The sequence below is a fragment of the Triticum urartu genome, chromosome 2 (assembly GCF_003073215.2).
Source record: "Triticum urartu cultivar G1812 chromosome 2, Tu2.1, whole genome shotgun sequence".
NCBI classification, from domain to species: domain Eukaryota; kingdom Viridiplantae; phylum Streptophyta; class Magnoliopsida; order Poales; family Poaceae; genus Triticum; species Triticum urartu.
Genome location: NC_053023.1, coordinates 608,726,472 through 608,749,094, shown reverse-complemented (window position 1 = coordinate 608,749,094; position 22,623 = coordinate 608,726,472). Strand labels below are relative to the sequence as shown.

The 22,623-nt window shown below is 40.1% G+C and overlaps 1 long non-coding RNA gene across 1 annotated transcript; it reads left to right on the top strand.

The window, feature by feature from the left end:
- The first annotated feature begins 1,101 nt into the window (after positions 1–1,101).
- On the top strand, positions 1,102–2,752 carry LOC125533773. Its single transcript, XR_007294353.1, has 3 exons — positions 1,102–2,001; positions 2,111–2,242; positions 2,340–2,752. It is a non-coding gene; the product is annotated as an uncharacterized LOC125533773 (long non-coding RNA).
- The last annotated feature ends 19,871 nt before the right edge of the window (positions 2,753–22,623 follow it).

Sequence of the window (22,623 nt, the reverse complement as noted above, 5' to 3'; positions counted from 1 at the left end):
TTCGTTGTCTTCAGCTGGTATGTTTGGGACTTTGCCAGGTTCAGCTAACGATAATAACACCAACAACGGAGGTGGAGCATGCATAGTGCCTAAGTTCATGAGCTAATTCTGATATTATTTATAGAGTTTTCATACTTATCATTAGGATGATGAAGCCTGTCAAGTATTATCCACTACTAATTAGCTTTGCCTCAAAACTTGGAAAGAGAAAGTAGAGTTATCAATAATGATCATCTATAAGGTACCGTTGATGTTGATGTTTCCAGAACATCGTTTCCAATTGTCTGTTATCTCAATGTGTTATGAGAAGATACACCATCTCCTATAACACTTATTCTTACACTTGCTGATATGAACTACTTGGTTATGTTTATAGAATATATCTATTTATGTTTTATACTACTCGATGCAAATTAGTTGTCCTCACACTACTGCAGAATGCTGCTAATGCGACACTACGATCAGAGACCCTTCGACAAAACTGTGTACGATGCAATAATTGTAAATGGTGGTGTAAAAAATGTCAAAAAAGGTGCAAAACATTTGCGATGACGATGCATCAAACACGGTTTAGATTTTAGTTGTGTGTGCGATGCAGGGCATACATTTTAGTTCAATTATCTGTTTGCGATGAGGAGAAACAAAAGAAATGGGCAGCCAGATGAAGGTGTGTGTGATATACAACATATGGTTCACTCGGATGAACTGTTTGTGATTAGGCGAAACAAATGAAATGGTCAGCCAGATTAAGGTGTGTGCAATATACGGCATGCGGTTCACTCGGATGATCTGTTTGCGTTGAGGCAAGAGAATTGAAACGGTTCAATATAACAAGATGTGTGTGAGTTACACGGCAAACAGGTCTGTAATCAGAAATGTGTGCGAAGATCGATAATAACACAGAAGATTGCTGATAATAAGGCGTGTGTGTTGTGTGTAGGATTGCATACAGAATAACACACATATGACACCACTATTCTAATCCCAGCATTAGAATAGTTATTTGGATCACAGCTAGCCCTATAAGTACCTGACTGCTCCCTCCCGAACTCCCCGACGCGCTGCAAAAAAATATAAATAAATCCCACCCACGACCGCTCGTCCACCCCCGATCCCCAACCTCCCCCTGATCCCATCGCCGCTGCTGCCTACCCCGCCTACTACCGGCGCGCCACCACTGAGCACTCCCGCCTCCTTCCGGCACGCCTCGTCCCCGCCTCCTACCGGCGCGCCGCCGGACCTGCCCTCTTCCCTGGTGCACCGCCAAACCCCAGCTCCTCCGCGTGCCACCGCCTCCCCGTGCGCCGCGCTCCGCCGCCCGCCGCTGTGGTCGAGCTTCTCCACCGCCACCTCGGCCACCTCCGCCATCGCCTGCCCCAACAACCTCCATCGTCGCCCTCCGCCCCGTCCACCTACGTGCTAGCCGCACCCAACCTCTCCCCCGGCATGGCCCGTCTTCTTCTCCCACCCGCTCTCCTACAACGTGGCCACACTCTGCTCCAGCGCGCTCTTCGCCATGGGGGTGCCGCTGGCCTTTGCGCTGCACGGTAGTTCAACTCGATCGTGTGCGCAAGTCCACCAATGGTAGCCACAGCCCCGCGCCTCCGCGGTATGCACCCGACATGGCCCTCCAGCCTGCGCTACTTTCCATGCTACCTCGCGCGCGTGTAAACTGCAGCAGCTGCTCTCGTCTTTAGTTAGCTAGCGCCATCCTCTGCCACGCCCCATCTTCAGTTAGCTAGCGTCATCCTACGATGCACCTTGCGCCGGCTCGAGCAACCCCATGGAGCAGCTTGCGAACTCCTCTACTGCCCCAACCTAGCCAACTCCCCACCTGCTCCATCCTCTCGAGTGGCAGGCAGGCCATTCTGACGCTGCTCCTCCTTGTTGTGCACAGAGTATAAATGGCAGGGGACATACAGAGGTGCTATGGGAGTGACGAGTGAGCCTACATTTTCCTTTCATCGTTGCTCCAATCATCGTTCGTAGCTGAAAAACGTGGTATGTGTGGCCGCAAGATGTTTGTATTTATTTCTCAAAGTAGAAAGCATTGTATGGCAATCCCATCTCTTGTTTCTAAACTCTGAGTTTTTTGTTCTGCATTCTTCAGTCGTTAATGAAAGCAAACTGAACCTTAGGGGCCGCCGCCTCAGGCCGTCAAGTACGCGGCAACCGGAGGTTCGCAGTCGCAGCGACCCCGAATCCCACCGCTCCCGTGCCAACTAAGAAGGATCTAGGCCTCGTACGTTTGATTTTGTATGTTTTGTAATTTTCACCTATTTTATTTCAGCAATGATGGTTGTTGATGCTTGCCTTGTTATGCTACTACAAATTTGCAGGACAAATCAAACTTCACCATACTCTAGAACAAAAAGATAAGCAACATGGAGGAGCTACACAAAAACGACGTCGACGTTGCCCATAGACTGCCGTGGTGTCCATGTCGAGGTCAAGTGCCATCCCATTGCTCGACAACCCTCTTGGAGTTCGGCACTGCTTGGTGTTGTCGTCGTTTATGTCAATCGTGAAACAGAGCAGAGTTTTTGTCGTACGCTTTATTGTCCTTAGAGTACGATATATCATTCTCCATCCCCTTGGAAGGTTCAGCATTCTGAATGATCAGAACAAAAACAATATAAAATTAGTGTGATGCTACTTATTCATGTTGGTACCAAGCTTGATGATGTATTGGTGTGCTACACTTGATGATGGGTTGTGCATGTAGCACACGAGGTGTATGTATTGTTGTGTGTAATTTTCTTGAATTTCAATAGCATGTGAAGTTCATGTTTCAGAAATTCCTAAGTTCACATGTACCACATACCGAAAAATTCATCAATGAGAAAAAGGACCGCCTCAGCCATTTCACCGACAGCAAAAAATACCGCGAGACAAAAAAAATTCACAAGATAGTATAACCTAGTAAGTTAGTAGAAAGTGGACAAAAACCATAATTTTGTTTTGTAAGTTTAACCATTCTAAAAAATACCTTGAAGTTCAAATTTAAATAATAGGGCGGTTCACTTTTTATTACAAACCTGTGATTTTTTTCGTTACTACAGAATAAACCAAGAAGTTCAAAAATAAAAAATGGAGCAGTTCAAAAAGTTTATAGAAAAAGGTGTTTCTACATATTACTAAAAAGATGGTGAAATAATATTTTAAATAACATAGAAGTTCAAAATGTTATTCCAAAACCAAGAAGCTCAAATAAAAAATGAGCAATTTAAAAAGTTTGTAAACATGGATCTTCCCCTGTTTCTTTTTAAAGATCTAGAGGTTCAAATTTAAATAAGTGAGTGGGTCGATGTTTATTACATAGCTAGCACTTTTCCCTTTACTAATGAATAACACAAAGAAGTCCTTTAAAAATGAAGTTGTTTGATGTTTATAAAAATCTTAGATTTTCTCCGATACGAAAGAATAAAACCAAGAAGTTCAATTTTTAAAAAATGGAGTAGTTCAATGCATATTAAAAACTCAATGTTTTCTCTATACAAAAGAATTAAACCAAGAAGTTTAATTTTAAAAGGCAGAGCAGTTTAATAGTTATTTGAAAACTCGGTTTTTTTGGTACTAAAAGAATAATACTGATGTCTACTACACAACCTTCTTCTTGTAGACGTTGTTGGGCCTCCAAGTGCAGAGGTTTGTAGGACAGTAGCAAATTTCTCTCAAGTGGATGACCTAAGGTTTATCAATCCGTGGGAGGCGTAGGATGAAGATGGTCTCTCTCAAACAACTCTGCAACCAAATAACAAAGAGTCTCTTGTGTCCCCAACACACCCAATACAATGGTAAATTGTATACGTGCACTAATTCGGTGAAGTGATGGTGATACAAGTGCAATATGGATGGTAGAAATAGGTTTTTGTAATATGAAAATATAAAAATAGCAAGGTAGCAAGTGGTAAAAGTGAGCGTAAACGGTATTGCAATGCTAGGAAACAAGGCCTAGGGTTCATACTTCCACTAATGCAAGTTCTCTCAACAATAATAACATAACTGGATCATATAACTATCCCTCAACATGCAACAAAGAATCACACCAAAGTCACTAATAGCGGAGAACAAACGAAGAGATTATGGTAGGGTACGAAACCACCTCAAAGTTATTCTTTCTGACCGATCTATTCAAGAGTTCGTACTAGAATAACACCTTAAGACACAAATCAACCAAAACCCTAATGTCACCTACATACTCCTATGTCACCTCAAGTATCCGTGGGTATGATTATACGATATGCGTCACACAATCTCAGATTCATCTATTCCACCAACACAAAGAACTTCAAAGAGTGCCCCAAAGTTTCTATCGGAGAGTCAAGACGAAAATGTGTGCCAACCCCTATGCATAAGTTCACAAGGTCACGAAACTCGCAAGTTGATCACCAGAACATACATCAAGTGGATCACGTGATATCCCATTGTCACCACATATAAGCACATGCAAGACATACATCAAGTGTTCTCAAATCCTTAAAGACCCAATCCGATAAGATAGTTTCAAAGGGAAGACTCAATCCATTACAAGAGAGTAGAGGGGGAGAAACACCATAAGATCCAACTATAATAGCAAAGTTCGCGATACATCAAGATCGTGCCAAATCAAGAACACAAGAGAGAGAGATCAAACACATATCTACTGGTACATACCCTCAGCACCGAGAGTGAACTACTCCCTCCTCGTCATGGAGAGTGCTGAGATGATGAAGATGGCCACCGGAGAGGGATTCCCCCCTCCGACAGGGTGCCAGAACGGGTCTAGATTGGGTTTCGGTGGCTACAGAGGCTTGCGGCGGCGAAACTCCTGATCTAGGTTATTTTCTGGAGGTTTCTATATATATAAGAGGTGTTGGCATCGGGGACAAGTTAGGGGGGTCTCCGAGGCGGCCACAAGGTAGGGGGCGTGCCCAGGGGGTAGGGCGCGCCCCCCACCCTCGTGGTGGCCTCGGGACTCTTCTGGACCATCTCCAGTACTACGTGGGCTTCTTCTGGTCCAAAAATGATCTCCGTGAAATTTCAGGTCAATTGGACTCCGTTTGATTTTCCTTTTCTGCGATACTCAAAAACAAGGACAAAACATAAACTAGCACTGGGCTCTAGGTTAATAGGTTAGTCCCAAAAATCATATAAAATAGCATATAAATGCATATAAAACATCCAATCTTGATAATATAATAGCATGGAACAATCAAAAATTATAGATACGTTGGAGACGTATCAGGCATCCCCATGCTTAATTCCTGTTCGTCCTCGAGTAGGTAAATGATAAAAACAGAATTTTTGATGTGGAATGCTACCTAACATATTTATCAATGTAATCTTATTTATTGTGGCATGAATATTCAGATCCATAAGATTCAAGACAAAAGTTTAATATTGACATAAAAATAATAATACTTCAAGCATACTAACAAAGTAATCATGTCTTATCAAAATAACATGGCCAAAGAAAGCTATCCCTACAAAATCATATAGTCTGGCTATGCTCTATCTTCATCACACAAAATATTTAAATCATGCACAACCCCGATGACCAGCTAAGCAATTGTTTCATACTTTTGATGTTCTCAAACTTTTCAATCTTCACGCAATATATGAGCGTGAGCCATGGACATAGCACTATAGGTGGTATAGACGGTGGTTGTGGAGAAGACAAAAAGAAGGAGAAGATAGTGTCACATCAACTAGGCGTATCAACGGGCTATGGAGATGCCCATCAATAGATATCAATGTGAGTGAGTATGGATTGCCATGCAACGGATGCACTAGAGCTATAAGTGTATGAAAGCTCAAAAAGAAACTAAGTGGGTGTGCATCCAACTCGCTTGCTCACAAAGACCTAGAGCATTTTGAGGAAGCCCATCATTGGAATATACAAGCCAAGTTCTATAATGAAAGATTCCCACTAGTATATGAAAGTGACAACATAGGAGACTCTCTATCATGAAGATCATGGTGCTACTTTGAAGCACAAGTGTGATAAAAGGATAGTAGCATTGCCCCTTCTCACTTTTTCTCTCATTTTTTTTATTTTTTTATTTGGGCATTCTCTTTTTTATGGCCTCTTTTTTTCGTTCGGAGTCTCATCCCGACTTGTGGGGGAATCATAGTCTCCATCATCCTTTCCTCACATGGGACAATGCTCTAATAATGATGATCATCACACTTTTATTTACTTACAACTCAAGAATTAAAACTCGATACTTAGAACAAAAATATGACTCTATGTGAGTGCCTCAGGCGGTGTACCGGGATATGCGATGAATCAAGAGTGACATGTATGAAAGAATCTACTACCCCTATAAAAGGAAGACAGAGGCAGATCCAAACAATCAGATCCATTCATCTACAAGATCTAATGGCTCCTAATCATTTCGTGTTTAACGCTGCAAGCCACAGAATTAAGCCACACCCACACTATCGATCGCTAATCGTACCCGCTGCTTCGAAAAACAAAAACTGCTCCGCACGCCACGCCCGTACCACACCCGCACCACGACCTCGCCCGCTCCACCTCCCAGCGGACACCGATCCTCCCCCGTCATCCGCCCCGTCCGCTGCCCGCCGCCCGCCTTCCACTCGGCCTCCGCTGCCGCCCGCCGCCCTAAATCTTCGCCCTCCTCCGCCACCGCCGCTCAGCTTGGCCTCCTCCACCGTGCACGAGGAGGTGGAGGGTGAGCGCGGTGTCCCGGAAGGCGGCGAGGTGGAGGCGGGGGAGTAACGAGATGGCCACCGGGTCCTGCTTCCTTGCGGTGCATAGGGTTGAGGTGGAGGCCGGGTTCTGCTTCCTTACGGTGCGCGCGGTCGAGGTGGAGGCGGAGACGGAAGGCGGCGAGGAGGGTCGAGGTGGCCGCCGGGTTCTGCTTCCTTGCGGCGCGCACGGTGACGCCGGCTGCTGCCCACCCCCAGTCGCACTCCACAAATGCACGCCTCTCCCAACTCAGGCCATCCCCGAACAGCGACCACGACGCCCCACCGCCGACCCTTCGCGACCACACTCCCCACGATGCCTGCCGGTTCTCCGCCGCCTCGCCTAGGCCGTCTTGAAACCGCCGCAGTCACAACTACAGTCAGGTTACCACCACTTCCTATTCTTGGTTCTAATCTCTGTATGTCCTTAGCAGTATATATACAGTTGTGGTATACTTCAATGAACTGGGAGTTTCCCATCTGTAGCTTCATAGGTGTTGACATCTATTGCAATTCGTATCACATTGAACCAGTTTTATATTAATGATCTAAATGCTCTTATATTAGTTTACAGAGGGTGTACCAGCTACTGATCTGTCGCATTTTATCCACCATGTCATGCTTGCTCTCTATGTTATCTTCTGTCTTTGAATGAATTTCATTTTGCTTGCTACAATAGCAGTAGACTGGTCTGTCCTCAGTTTTGAGGTTAGGCTAATTTGAGCGAAATGCAGTTAAAAGCAAGAAGCAGTTTTAACCAGCGAAACTGAATATTATTCTCTGAAGAGACATGCCTTCTTGATTGATGAACAGGTTATCCATGTTCAGGTAAATGTCATGCGTCTTTTATGAACATTGTGGTCGTGCTCCACAATTCAGATACTATTGTCAGTTATTGTAGTGGTATAGTGTTCATCTACTACTACCCTTGTAAAAGCATGAAGTTTAGATCTTTGTGTTGTGCTGAAATTCATGCATATCTCTTTATACTGGGTTATTTGATAAGTTGTGCTATTTATGTTGAAATAATATGAAATTATATGCAAATCTCTGCAACTTCCTTGAGTAGGTGATAGTTAAGAAGAACATAGTATGTGATGGTCCAATGAGGAAGAAATATAAGTCGACAATGCTGCTGATGGGTGGCACTGATAGTCCCAACGCCTTTGCTCTTGGATCATTATTCAAGATTATTTTTTCCTACAACAAGAAAGAGGATGCTGAAGGAGGTATTGCAACTAGAAAGGTATCTGGTTTACAACATGATTCTGAACTTTTTTCAAACATGCATGGTTGTTTTATCCTCTGAAGACAATATACAAGCTTTTGCCATGTTATTACTTTTTAAAGTTCCATAAACTGAATAATCTTTATAATGCACATAAGTATTTTCATATTGAAACTGTTCGTCCATTGGTAAATTCTTTTCCTACTCTTCTGCATCTGAAATATTTCCAATTATCACGCTGAAAGGAAGACTTTTCTTGCTCTTCTACTGAATAAACAAGAGTGTCATAGTATGTAGCTCAATGATGCTTAGGTAGTGGTAATTATTTATTGGCATAGTGTTTGTCTGCTTCTCATCAATGAGCTCATCATGGATTTTTTTAAATGCCGAGGCATTTATTTTGTAGAGTTTGATGCTGTTATTGTTATCTAGCATCACATGATTTCATAGAATTTGACGGAAGTTATGTTGATCCCTTGCTTAAAGAATTTTTAGCAAGAAAGCAGATCCTATTTGTTTCTCATTAGTTAGAGAAAAAGCAAACAAGTGAACTCCAATTGCTATAATTATTTTTTTTTGCAAAAAAACTAAAATGTCATTAACCACCGTGTAGTACTAACATATGACTGACTTATTAGTCACAAACTGTGTAGTGAAAAAGTTTGAACTATTCAGCTACCGGACAATCAGTTGGACTTCATGTCCATATGTGACCAAGTAGTTTTAGGCTGATAAGTATCACTAGAACCAGCCTGAAATTTGACCTCTCGGAACATAAAAAGCAGAGGCTTACTTCAGAAGCATGTGGTCAGTTCACCTCACCGGCTAACATCTGTCTCAGAGTTTGGTTTTTTCGGGAGATTTCAGGATAGAAAGGCAGCTTTGGAGAGGAGTCGCAAAGATCAAGGCTATTGTGTCAAGTACTGTGCTCAAAACGTCCATCGGGTGCATCCATCTCGCCCCAGTTCATCACCGATCACCAAGCGATTTACATCCACTGCGATCATGGATGACCCCGTGAGACATGCCTCCCTATTCTTCCAGATACAATGGGTCGATTAATACGGTATTTTGATATGCTAATCATGCTTCCGTTTCACTAAATTTCCAGAACAATACTACTTACCTTCTACTAATACTGTTCTGTCAACTGCAAAAATCAGAATTATCGCAACATTTTCGTGATCTATATTCCATCTTTTAGTATATGGTTTGTTTTAGAAGCAGATAAGTGGTGAAGGGTCATATATAGGAATACTTGTTATGCACATCTATCTACACTCTTCTCAGCCTAGAAATCATTATGTGCTTGCTGACTTGTTTTGCTCACATTGCCGCCGAAACTGTGAGCGGTCCTTGCATGTCTTGTGTATTCATTGAAAGCGTCTAAAATATGGAGTTGCAACATGGCTGCTAGCTGCTACTTTCATGTTAACAGAAGAAGGCCAAAGCTCTCATTTTCTAGATATGTCGAGTTTAAATATGAAGGATATTTTAAGAACGGAATTTTCAGCATCATATATCTATAGCAACTGTGTTCTGAAACGGAATTGTTGGCTCCTAATAATAGTGTACTGAATTCTCTCAAGTCCTTCCAGCTTTAGGGACTGCTCAATTGGATCTGCACAATCCAACAAAATAAATGTGCATAGTGTCTGCGACACTTTCTTCGGATCATCACGAAGGTAGTTGTAGGAGTAAAAAAGTACGTCATACTATTTTTTCAGTACAAGCCAGAGACTGTTGAGAAAGAAAGGCTAGGACAGGTAATACTTGTTTTACAATACTTGCGCAAAAAGTATGTCATACTGTTTTGTTCTAGATGATTTTGATGAATTTTACAACCTTCTTTTCAGTCGTATACCCCAAGAAAATTTGCTTTCATGGGGCTTATTTAATCCAAGAAAGAACTGTGAGTAGTAGCGAACCAGACATGAAAAGTTTCAGAGAACTACGAAAACTCCGGTCAGTTTTGTCAGGATCTTTTAACCCAATTCCAGGACTCTATTGACTAAGGTAATTAATGATATATCTGTGTGATTTATCCTGTTAAAACTTTTAGTGTTCACTTAGGGGTGAGTGCAACCAGTAACTAAATTTAGACTACGAACTAGAGTAGGACAGTAAAATCAGGAGCAGGATGGAGAACACATGGGACATTGAGGACTAATGGTCAACACTTAAATCTTGCTTTACATTCAGTTCAGTTCCAAGTAGTCTGATACATAGATGGAGATGCGAGTGCTGATTTGGGGTTGATTTGGTAATTATATATTTTCCTTGATGACTGTCATTTTGTTGTCCAACATGTGCCATATCATATGCATAACAACTTGAGAGCACCTTTGCTGCTCTTGATGTGCTTCGTCATGCAGTTTTTAAAAGTGCACAAGCAAGCTTGCGAGTGATGACAACTACTATGACCTACAAACCTTGAATCAAGGTTTTTGTGGTTGAACATAGGGGCAGAGCATGCTCTCCCATCTACCCAGTGAAGCGTATGAAAGAAAAAGCTACAATATACAAATCGTCACCGTCATTTAGTTTGTCCAAAACTGAGAAAAGCTCTTTAAAAAAACTGGGAAAAGCTCACGTGATGGAATGAGATGATATTTCAATATCATGATTGTGTTTTATAATTTGAATGACCAAAGTAGATGATCCAGTCAGCCCGTGTTTGACAATATGAAGGGACAAGCTTGTTGATCCATTATCTGGCCAGGAAAATACAATAATTCGGAGGGCTTGGGTATGGATAATAGATTTGACCTAATCTAGCAAGGTGAGTGACTCAATTGCACATGTGCAAAATGGAAGTTTAAACTTACTTGAATCTCTTCTAGGGTTTGGGGGAGATTGTCAGCGAGCCACTGATGAAAGTCCTTTTGCAATGACAACGATAGAGAAGATTTGAAAGATCTCGCTTGGCGTGGGGCAACTTGTGTACTCCTTGATGGGGCGCCGTCCGGTGGCAGTGGGGTGTGGCAGTTGCCACAGCTGGGCACGGCCGGGAGGCGTTGGTGTCACCATTGTGCTGCATCACACATTTTTCTCGCGGCAATTGTGTTACTGTTGTTGTTATCAACAACCTACCACGACGGTCCGGGAGGTGATGAAAGTTAGCTGCAGAGGCTACACTTAGATATATGATCTTTGCGGTGAAGAAAAACATGAACAATAATGCAACTATCCCCTTTAATGGGATTATTCCATCATTGGTTATCTGATTTAATCAGAACAGGAATGCACCTGCTATGTGACTGACACAAAAATTATTGGAGGAAGTTTGCTCTCATGCTTACACAATTTTTTTATTCCTTTTCCACTATTCCTCACTGCAACCTCATGGTAGCACTACTGTTGCTCTGTAACCTGATATAGCTTTTTGATAATCTATTTATTTACTTGTATGAGCTTGAATTCTAATTCTTATTTCCATAGACCACAAGTTGTATGGGCTTATTTAACCTACTATCATGTACCCATTATTCAGTTATGTCTATTGCATTTTGTTTTTCATTAGGCTTGAAATTTTAGACCTGAAATTGATCTTCGTCAAAATTAGTTCAACTGAATGGAGCAAATATGTGATTTAGATATAACAATTCACTGATTTTACAGGGACAAGAAACCTTTTTTTGATTGTTGTTGTCATCTTCCCACACGTGCGTTAAGTACTAAAGTAGTATACTGAAATATGAGACATGTTTGCGAAGTGTCCTCTCCTTTTAGTGATTTGTAGTGGTAGCATTATTGATCTCCCACGTAGTGTGCTGACCAATGAGCAACTTAAATACCTTTCCAGTAATTAAGTTGGGTAAAGAGAAAGCAGAGAACGAAATCTTTGTGAAGACATCTCAACAGAGATGAGATAATGTTGCCCAAGCTGATTATTGCTTGGTTTTTATACCCCTTTTCAGTTGTATTTTTATGCATTATCGACTAGGAATAGAGAATATCTCACAATCAAATTTCAAGTGCCTGTATGAAACTCATAATATGGTTGGGCACTGTTATCCAAAACATATGTTACATTCTTCTCCATCATAATGCAACCTTTATTCGGATCATATTTTTTCTTACCAATTCTTTATTCATTTATATAACATCTATTTTCTGCTCATAGTATGTTTCTTGAGAAATCAATGGACCCTATGCCCACCATTGATCTAATCATGGTTTGTCGTTATTTACCTTTGCATGTGCAAGCAAGATGTGCATTGCACGTGCAAGCTTACTAGTTATGAATGGTGGCTTTGCCACAAATACGATGTCAACTACATGATCATGCAAAGCAATATGACAATGATGGGGTGTGTCATAATAAACGAAATGGTGGAAAGTTGCATGGCAATATATCTCGAAATGGCTATGGAAATGCCATAATAGGTAGGTATGGTGGCTGTTTTCAGTAAGATATATGGTGGGTTTATGGTATCGGCGAAAGTTGCGCAGTACTAGAGAGGCTAGCAATGGTGGAAGGGTGAGAGTGCGTATAATCCATGGACTCAACATTAGTCATAAAGAACTCACATACTTATTGCAAAAATCTATTAGTTATCGAAACAAAGTACTACACACATGCTCCTAGGGGGATAGATTGATAGGAAAGGACCATCGATCGTCCCCGTCCACCACTCATAAGGAAGACAATCAAAAAATAAATCATGCTCCGACTTCATCACATAACGGTTCACCATACGTGCATGCTACGGGAATCACAAACTTTAACACAAGTATCTCTCAAATTCACAACTACTCAACTAGCATGACTCTAATATCACCATCTTCATATCTCAAAACAATCATAAGGAATCAAACTTCTCATGGAATTCAATGCACTTATATGAAAGTTTTTATTATACGCATCTTGGATGCCCATCATATTAGGACTAATTCATAACCAAAGAAAATTACCATGCTGTTCTAAAGACTCTCAAAATAATATAAGTGAATCATGAGAGTTCATCTATTTCTTCAAAATAAAACCACCGCCGTGCTCTAAAAAGATATACGTGAAGCACTAGAGCAAATGACAAACTACTCCGAAAGATATAAGTGAAGATCAATGAGTAGTTGAATAATTATGCAACTATGTGAAGACTCTCTAACATTTAAGAATTTAAGATCTTGGTATTTTATTCAAATAGCAAGCAAAAGAAAACAAAATAAAATGACGCTCCAAGCAAAACACATATCATGTGGTGAATAAAAATATAGCTCCAAGTAAAGTTACCGATGAACGAAGACGAAAGAGGGGATGCCATCCGGGGCATCCCCAAGCTTAGGCTCTTGGTTGTTCTTGAATATTACCTTGGGGTGCCTTGGTAATCCCAAAGCTTAGGCTCTTTCCACTTCTTATTCCATAGTCCATCAAATGTTTTACCCAAAACTTGAAAACTTCACAACACAAAACTTAACAGAAAACTTGTAAGCTCCGTTATTATAAGAAAATAAATCACCACTTAGGTACTGTTGTGAAATCATTCTAAATTCATATTGGTGTAATATCTACTTTATTCCAACTTCTCTATAGTTCATACCCTCCGATACTACTCATAGATTCATCAAAATAAGCAAACAACATAATGAAAACAGAATCTGTCAAAAACAAAACAGTCTGTAGTAAATTGTAGGTTTTTGATACTTTTGTAACTACAAAAATTCTGAAATAAATTGGTGAACCTGAGGAATTTGTCTATTAGTCATATTCAAAAATAATTAACCTAAACACACTCTTCAGTAAAAAATGGCAGCTAATATCGTGAGCACAAAAGTTTCTGTTATTTTACAGCAAGATCGCAAAGACTTCACCCAAGTCTTCCCAAAGGTTCTACTTGGTAAAAACACTAATTAAAACATAAAACCACATCTAAACATAGCCTAGATGAATTATTTATTACTAAACAGGAACAAAAAGCAAAGAACAAAAATAAAATTGGGTTGCCTCCCAACAAGCGCTATCATTTAACTCCCCTAGCTAGGCATGATGATTTCAATAATGCTCACATAAAAGATAATAATTGAAACATAAAGAGAGCATCATGAAGAATATAACTAGCACATTTAAGCCTAACCCACTCCCTATGCATAGGGATTTTGTGAGCAAACAACTTATGGGAACAAGAATCAACTTGCATAGGAAGGTAAAACAAGCATAACTTCAAGGTTTTAAGCACATAGAGAGGAAAGTTGGTATTATCGTAATTCCTGCAAGCATATATTCCTCCCTCATAATAATTTTCAGTAGCATCATGAATGAATTCAACAATATAACCATCACATAAAGCATTCTTTTCATGATCTACAAACATAGAACTTTTATTACTCTCCATATAAGCAAATTTCTACTGAATCGGAATAGTGGGAGTATCATAAGAAACTCGAATACTATAAATTGTTTCCACATTAAAAGAGTAATGTTCAGAAAGAGGGTAATCATAATCATGACAATTTTTATAAATATAATCATCACTACTTTTTATAGCATAAGTGTCATCACAATAATCATCATGAGTAGCAACTTTGTTCTCATCATAATCAATTGAAACCTCTTCCAAGATAGTGGAATCATTACCAAATAAAGTCATGACCTCTCCAAGTCCACTTTCATAATTGTCAAAATAAGATTCAACACCCTCCAAAATAGTGGGATCATTACTTCCTAAAGTCGACACTCTTCCAAACCCACTTTCATCAATATAACCATCATAAATAGGAGGCATGCTATCATCATAATAAATTTGCATATCAAAACTTGGGAGGTTAAATATATCATCTTCATGAAACATAGCATCCCCAAGCTTGGGACAAACATTAATTGCAACAAATAAATTCTCAAACATGTCATTCTCATCAAACATAGCATCCCCAAGCCTACGCCTTTTCATATCACAAGCATAATCAATCTCATCATTAATAGTATGGATAGACCCAATAGTATAACAATTATCATCATCACAATGTGTAATAGGAGCAACATAATTTGGGAGAGATACCTATTTACCTTTGCTTCTCCGTCTTTTCTTTCTCTTCTCCACATCATGTGTGGGTTCAATCCTCCTTTTGGAGCTCCTTATTAATGAGATTGGTTGAATAGAAGGCTCCTCCTCGTTACCTGATTCATCATAAGAAATAACAGGAGGATATTGGGAAGTCTCTTCCCTTTCATTAGTATTCTCTTCATCTTCTATTTGTTTTCTTGTCTTTATGTAATTGGCAATATAAGGATTTTCAATGCAATTCACCGCACACAACATATAAATTTCCTCTAGATCAAAATCAAGAACATTATCGAGGGCAAATTCTGGAATATCCTTAATTATACATTTCATTTCTTCATAACCCAGAAGCAAACTAAGTTCATTATGATGCGCAAGGGAAATAAAGTCATCACAATTTTTGGACACGGTTCGATGATGAAACAATTTGCATTGGATATTTAAATGACCACGTTCATTGCAAAGTTCACAAGGATGGATAAGAAAATTTAAATTTTCAGCACAAACATCTAGCCTTTCTTGCAACCATTTAGTTTCTAAATACTTATGCCTCTTGCAAAATCTATCTTCCCTATATGGTGTGTACTTGCAAACTCTATGCACTCCACAAAAATTGACATGCTTATAAGAGACATTTTCATCATGACTAGTGCAATCATTATTGGTATCATGGATATTCAAATAATTCATACTAACAACATTGCAATCATGCTCATCATACAAAGATGTAGTGCCAAACATTCTAATGCATTCTTCTTCTAAAACTTTGGCACAATTATCAGAATCCTTATTTTCAGGAAAGATATTAAAAAGATGAAGCATATGAGGCGCCCTCAATTCCATTTTTAGTTTTCTTTAATAGACTAAACTAGTGATAAAACAAGAAACAAAAGATTCGATTGCAAGATCTAAAGATATACCTTCAAGCTCTAACCTCCCCGGCAACGACGCCAGAAAAGAGCTTCATGTCTACTACACAACCTTCTTATTGTAGACGTTGTTGGGCCTCCAAGTGCAGAGGTTTGTAGGACAATAGCAAATTTCCCTCAAGTGGATGACCTAAGGTTTATCAATCCGTGGGAGGCGTAGGATGAAGATGGTCTCTCTCAAACAACCCTGCAACCAAATAACAAAGAGTCTCCTGTGTCCCCAACACACCCAATACAATGGTAAATTGTATAGGTGCACTAATTCGGCGAAGAGATGGTGATACAAGTGCAATATGGATGGTAGAAATAGGTTTTTGTAATATGAAATATAAAAATAGCAAGGTAGCATGTGGTAAAAGTGAGCGTAAACGGTATTGCAATGCTAGGAAACAAGGCCTAGGGTTCATACTTTCACTAGTGCAAGTTCTCTCAACAATAATAACATAACTGGATCATATAACTATCCCTCAACATGCAACAAAGAGTCACTCCAAAGTCACTAATAGCAGAGAACAAACAAAGAGATTATGGTAGGGTATGAAACCACCTCAAAGTTATTCTTTCTGACCGATCTATTCAAGAGTTCTTACTAGAATAACACCTTAAGACACAAATCAACCAAAACCCTAATGTCACCTAGATACTCCAATGTCACCTCAAGTATCCGTGGGTATGATTATACGATATGCGTCACACAATCTCAGATTCATCTATTCCACCAACACAAAGAACTTCAAAGAGTGCCCCAAAGTTTCTACCGGAGAGTCAAGACGAAAACGTGTGCCAACCCCTATGCATAAGTTCACGAGGTCGCGAAACTCGCAAGTTGATCACCAAAACATACATCAAGTGGATCACGTGATATCCCATTGTCACCACAGATAAGCACATGCAAGACATACATCAAGTGTTCTCAAATTCTTAAAGACTCAATCCGATTAGATAACTTCAAAGGGAAAACTCAATCCATTACAAGAGAGTAGAGGGGGAGAAACATCATAAGATCCAACTATAATAGCAAAGCTCGCGATACATCAAGATCGTGCCAAATCAAGAACACGAGAGAGAGAGAGAGAGAGAGATCAAACACATAGCTACTGGTATATACCCTCAGCCCCGAGGGTGAACTACTCCCTCCTCGTCATGGAGAGCGCCGGGATGATGAAGATGGCCACCGGAGAGGGATTCACCCCTCCGACAGGGTGCCGGAACGGGTCTAGATTGGTTTCCGGTGGCTACAGAGGCTTGCGGTAGCGGAACTCCCGATCCAGGTTATTTTCTGGAGGTTTCTATATATACAAGAGGTGTTGGCATCGAGGAGAAGTTAGGGGGGTCTCCGAGGCGGCCACGAGGTAGGGGGCGCGTCTAGGGGGTAGGGCCCGCCCCCACCCTCGTGGTGGCATCGGGACACTTCTGGCCCATCTCCGGTACTGCGTGGGCTTCTTCGGGTCCAAAAATGATCTCCGTGAAATTTCAAGTCAATTGGACTCCGTTTGATTTTCCTTTTTTGCGATACTCAGAAAAAGGAAAAAACAAAAATTGGCACTGGGCTCTAGGTTAATAGGTTAGTCCCAAAAATCATATGAAATAGCATATAAATGCATATAAAACATCCAAAGTTGATAATATAATATCATGGAACAATAAAAAATTATAGATACGTTGGAGACATATCAGGCATCCCCATGCTTAATTCCTGCTCGTCCTCGAGTAGGTAAATGATAAAAACAGAATTTTTGATGTGGAATGCTACCTAACATATTTATCAATGTAATCTTATTTATTGTGGCATGAATATTCAGATCCATAAGATTCAAGACAAAAGTTTAATATTGACATAAAAATAATAATGCTTCAAGCATACTAACAAAGTAATCATGTCTTATCAAAATAACATGGCCAAAGAAAGCTATCCCTACAAAATCATATAGTCTGGCTATGCTCTATCTTCATCACACAAAATATTTAAATCATGCACAACCCCGATGACCAGCTAAGCAATTGTTTCATACTTTTGATGTTCTCAAACTTTTCAATCTTCACGCAATATATGAGCGTGAGCCATGGACATAGCACTATAGGTGGTATAGACGGTGGTTGTGGAGAAGACAAAAAGAAGGAGAAGATAGTGTCACATCAACTAGGCGTATCAATGGGCTATGGAGATGCCCATCAATAGATATCAATGTGAGTGAGTATGGATTGCCATGCAACGGATGCACTAGAGCTATAAGTGTATGAAAGCTCAAAAAGAAACTAAGTGGGTGTGCATCCAAATCGCTTGCTCATGAAGACCTAGGGCATTTTGAGGAAGCCCATCATTGGAATATACAAGCCAAGTTCTATAATGAAAGATTCCCACTAGTACATGAAAGTGACAACGTAGGAGATTCTCTATCATGAAGATCATGGTGCTACTTTGAAGCACAAGTGTGGTAAAAGGATAGTAGCATTGCCCCTTTTTTCAATTTTTTATTTTTTATTTGGGCCTTCTCTTTTTTTATGGCCTCTTTTTTTTAATGTTTTGCTCGGAGTATCATCCCGACTTGTGGGGGAATCATAGTATCCATCATCCTTTCCTCACATGGGACAATGCTCTAATAATGATGATCATCACACTTTTATTTACTTACAACTCAAGAATTACAACTCGATACTTAGAACAAAAATATGACTCTATGTGAATGCCTCCGGCGGTGCACCGGGATATGTGATGAATCAAGAGTGACATGTATGAAAGAATTATGAATGGTGGCTTTGCCACAAATACGATGTCAACTACATGATCATGCAAAGCAATATGACAATGATGGGGTGTGCCATAATAAACGGAACGATGGAAAGTGGCATGGCAATATATCTCGGAATGGCTATGGAAATGCCATAATAGGTAGGTATGGTGGCTGTTTTGAGGAAGATATATGGTGGGTTTATGTTACCGGCGAAAGTTGCGTGGTACTAGAGAGGCTAGCAATGGTGGAAGGGTGAGAGTGCGTATAATCCATGGACTCAACATTAGTCATAAAGAACTCACATACTTATTGCAAAAATCTATTAGTTATCGAAACAAAGTACTACGCGCATGCTCCTAGGGGGATAAATTGGTAGGAAAAGACCATCGCTTGTCCCCGACCGCCACTCATAAGGAAGATAATCAAAAAATAAATCATGCTCCAACTTCATCACATAACGGTTCACCATACGTGCATGCTACGGGAATCACAAACTTTAACACAAGTATCTCTCAAATTCACAACTACTCAACTAGCATGACTCTAATATCACCATCTTCATATCTCAAAACAATCATAAGGAATTAAACTTCTCACAGTATTCAATGCACTTATATGAAAGTTTTTATCATACCCATCTTGGATGCCCATGATATTAGGACTAATTCATAACCAATGCAAATTACCATGTTGTTCTAAAGACTCTCAAAATACAAAAGTGAAACAGAGTGATGTTCAAACAGACATGCCCCGGAAGTTCAACTACTTCATGCAGTGCAAAAAACAGTAAGTCAAAAAACAACATGTCAAAAATAGAGTGAAGTTCAAACAGACATGCCCGAGAAGTTCAACTACTTCACGCAATGCATTTCCATTCACGACGAAGGCAGAGATCATGATCTCGTGATTTTCTAATTTACTTCAAAATGGAAGGAATATCATTTGTGTAAGTTCAAGTTCTCGGTCGGAGAAAGTTAAAAAATATATTGTGAGAGAGGTTTCTACAGAAAGAGTATCATTTCTGTAACACTGACGAAAATGGATGAGAAAATTACAAACGAAAATACGTCACAGAAGTTCAACGTGAAAACAGCAGGAAGTTCACCAACTACACTGAATGAATTTCAGATGAAAAACTTTTAAAATCGTCGCGAGTATGAAAAAATGATCAACACAGGAAAGTTGCGTATTTACAGTAGCTCTCCACCGGTGTATCACTTGCTCAATTCCGGTGAGTGTTCCGGTGAGTGGATGTAGAGCTACGAGCAAAAAAATCATATGAAAAATAGAGTGAAGTTCAAGTAAACATGTCGAGAAGTTCAAGTTCTTCACGCGGTGCATTTTTGAATAATCTGTTTCACGGTAAAGGCAGAACAAATGATCTCTCCATTTTTGAAATTACTTGAAAACGGGTAGGAATCAGAGAAAACCATCAACATGAAAAAGTTTCGCATTTTCTGTAGCTTTCCGACGGTATATTATTTGCCCCATTCCGATAAAAGTTCTAAAAATTACAACGAAAATATGTTTTTAGCCATTTTAAAAATTGATATGAAACCGTAATGAATTGGGAGAAATAATAGGTACCAAAAACTTTCGCATTTCCTCAAGCTTTCCAACACCATATCATTTGCTGCATTCGGATGTAAGGTTAAAAACTTAGCTCAAAAATACGAACTCGGTGGAACCTGTACCATTTTCTAATTTACATTTAAACCGTTCAAAATTGGAAAAAACCTTTAACAAGAGAAGGTAGTGCATTTTCATAAGCTGTCCAACGCCATATCATTTGCCTCAATTGGATTATCCATTTAGAAATTACATCGAAAATACGAACTCGGCTATTCGGTTTGCAAAATTTTACAATTTTCCAAATTACTCTTTAACCATATGAAATTGGAGAAAACTTTCAACATGTGGAAGAAACGGTTTTACAGCAGCTTTCCAACGCCATATTATTTGCCTCATTCTGATAAACGGTTTAGAAACGCGATCGAAAATACGATTCACGTTTTTTGTAGGAAGAAAAAACAGTTTTCAAAGCTGCTCTTAAACCGCTTACATTTTGCCAAAAATTTAACTTGGGTCATGATACTGGTGTCCATAGCTTTCCAACGGTATATCGCAAGCCCCATTTGGGCAATGTTGGCGGAAGTTCAACCTAGCACTGGGAGAAGTTCAGGTCGAACAACTCATGCAGTAAAATTGCAAAAAAACACAATTTCATCATGACCCGAGAGCAAAATCCGCCAACGAGCGAGATTCATATTTAAAACGGGTATTTAGTTGCTAAAAAACATTTCTAGATTACACTAACATCATATAGAACACGACTAACCAGAATAATTCGCGCGGGGAGACACGGTTGCGAAGATAGCCCGAAGGTCGGGTTCCTACAAAGGGAAGTTTAGGCGTGTAACTCAGGTAGTTCATGTTGTGATCAGAATAATATTTTGATCCCGTGATCAGAATAGTGTTTATGTATATATATATAGACACACACACACACACAGACTTATAAGGACAAGGTTGCATAACCAAATTAAACATCCAATTACATAGATGGCTACTACAACCATGGCATTTGCACACACCAAAGTAAACTATTACATGCATAATTACATAGGTGGCTACTACACACATGACATTTCCACACACCAAAGTAAACTATATATTACATGCATGATTAACTAGGATAAACAATCATCTGATCACCATGTACTTCTTGTGACGCTTGCTCTGCTTGTGGCTCGATCCGGCCTCGTCGATCCCCGTAACAAGGCACTTCCTCATGTCAACGATCCGCCTGTGCATCTCGTAGCATGTGTACACGCTGTTGGCCATGAACCTGAGGTGAGGTTCATCTAGTTGCCGCATCCAGGCCCCGTGCCAGGATAAGTGACGTGTTCTATTGGCATCCTGCTTCATCTTTTCGTAGTATGGGTCGATGATGGCCGAGACGAGTTCAACCAGGGAGTCCTTCTTTGTGCTACCCAGACCCTGTAGTGCTCACGGATTTCGACAAGGTTCTCGCAGGCCAAGCCCGTAACCCTGAGAGCTTTTACATCATCGGTGGTTTCCACTGTGGTGAACTTGTAGTAGGTGTTTCTGACAAACCTGGTGAAACGCCCGCAAGGCTCGGTGGCCATGCAGTAGTGGTAGATGAGGACATGATGGCGCACACACAACTGGGCGACGGCAACCTTCTGATTTATGTTGGATCGAGTCTTTAAGGATTGAGAACACTTGATGTATGTCTTGCATGTGTTTATCTGTGGTGACAATGGGATATTCACATGATCTACTTGATGTATGTTTTGGTGATCAACTTGCGGGTTATGTGACCTTGTGAACTTATGCATAGGAGTTGGCACACGTTATCGTCTTGACTCTCCGGTAGAAACTTTGGGGCACTCTTTGAAGTTCTTTGTGTTTGTTTGAATAGATGAATCTGAGATTGTGTGATGCATATCGTATAACCAAACCCGTGAATGCTGGTGGTGACATTGGAGTATCTAGGTGACATTAGGGTTTTTGTTGATGTGTGTCTTAAGGTGTTATTTTAGTACGAACTCTAGGGCTGTTTGTGACACTTATAGGAATAGCCCAATAGATCGATCAGAAAGAATAACTTTGAGGTGGTTTCGTACCCTACAATAATCTCTTCGTTTGTTCTCCGTATTAGTGACTTTGGAGTGACTCTTTTTTGCACGTTGAGGGATTGTTATATGATCTAACTATATTATCATTGTTGAGAGAACTTGCACTAGTGAAAGTATGAACCCTAGGCCTTGTTTCGAAGCATTGCAATACCGTTTTGCTCACTTTTACCACTTTCTACCTGGCTGTTTTTATATTTTCATATTACAAAAACCTATATCTACTATCCATATTGCACTTGTATCACCATCTCTTCGCCGAACTAGTGCACCTATGCTATTTACCATTGTATTGGGTGTGTTGGGGACACAAGAGACTCTTCGTTATTTGGTTGCAGGGTTGTTTGAGAGAGACCATCTTCATCCTACGCCTCCCAC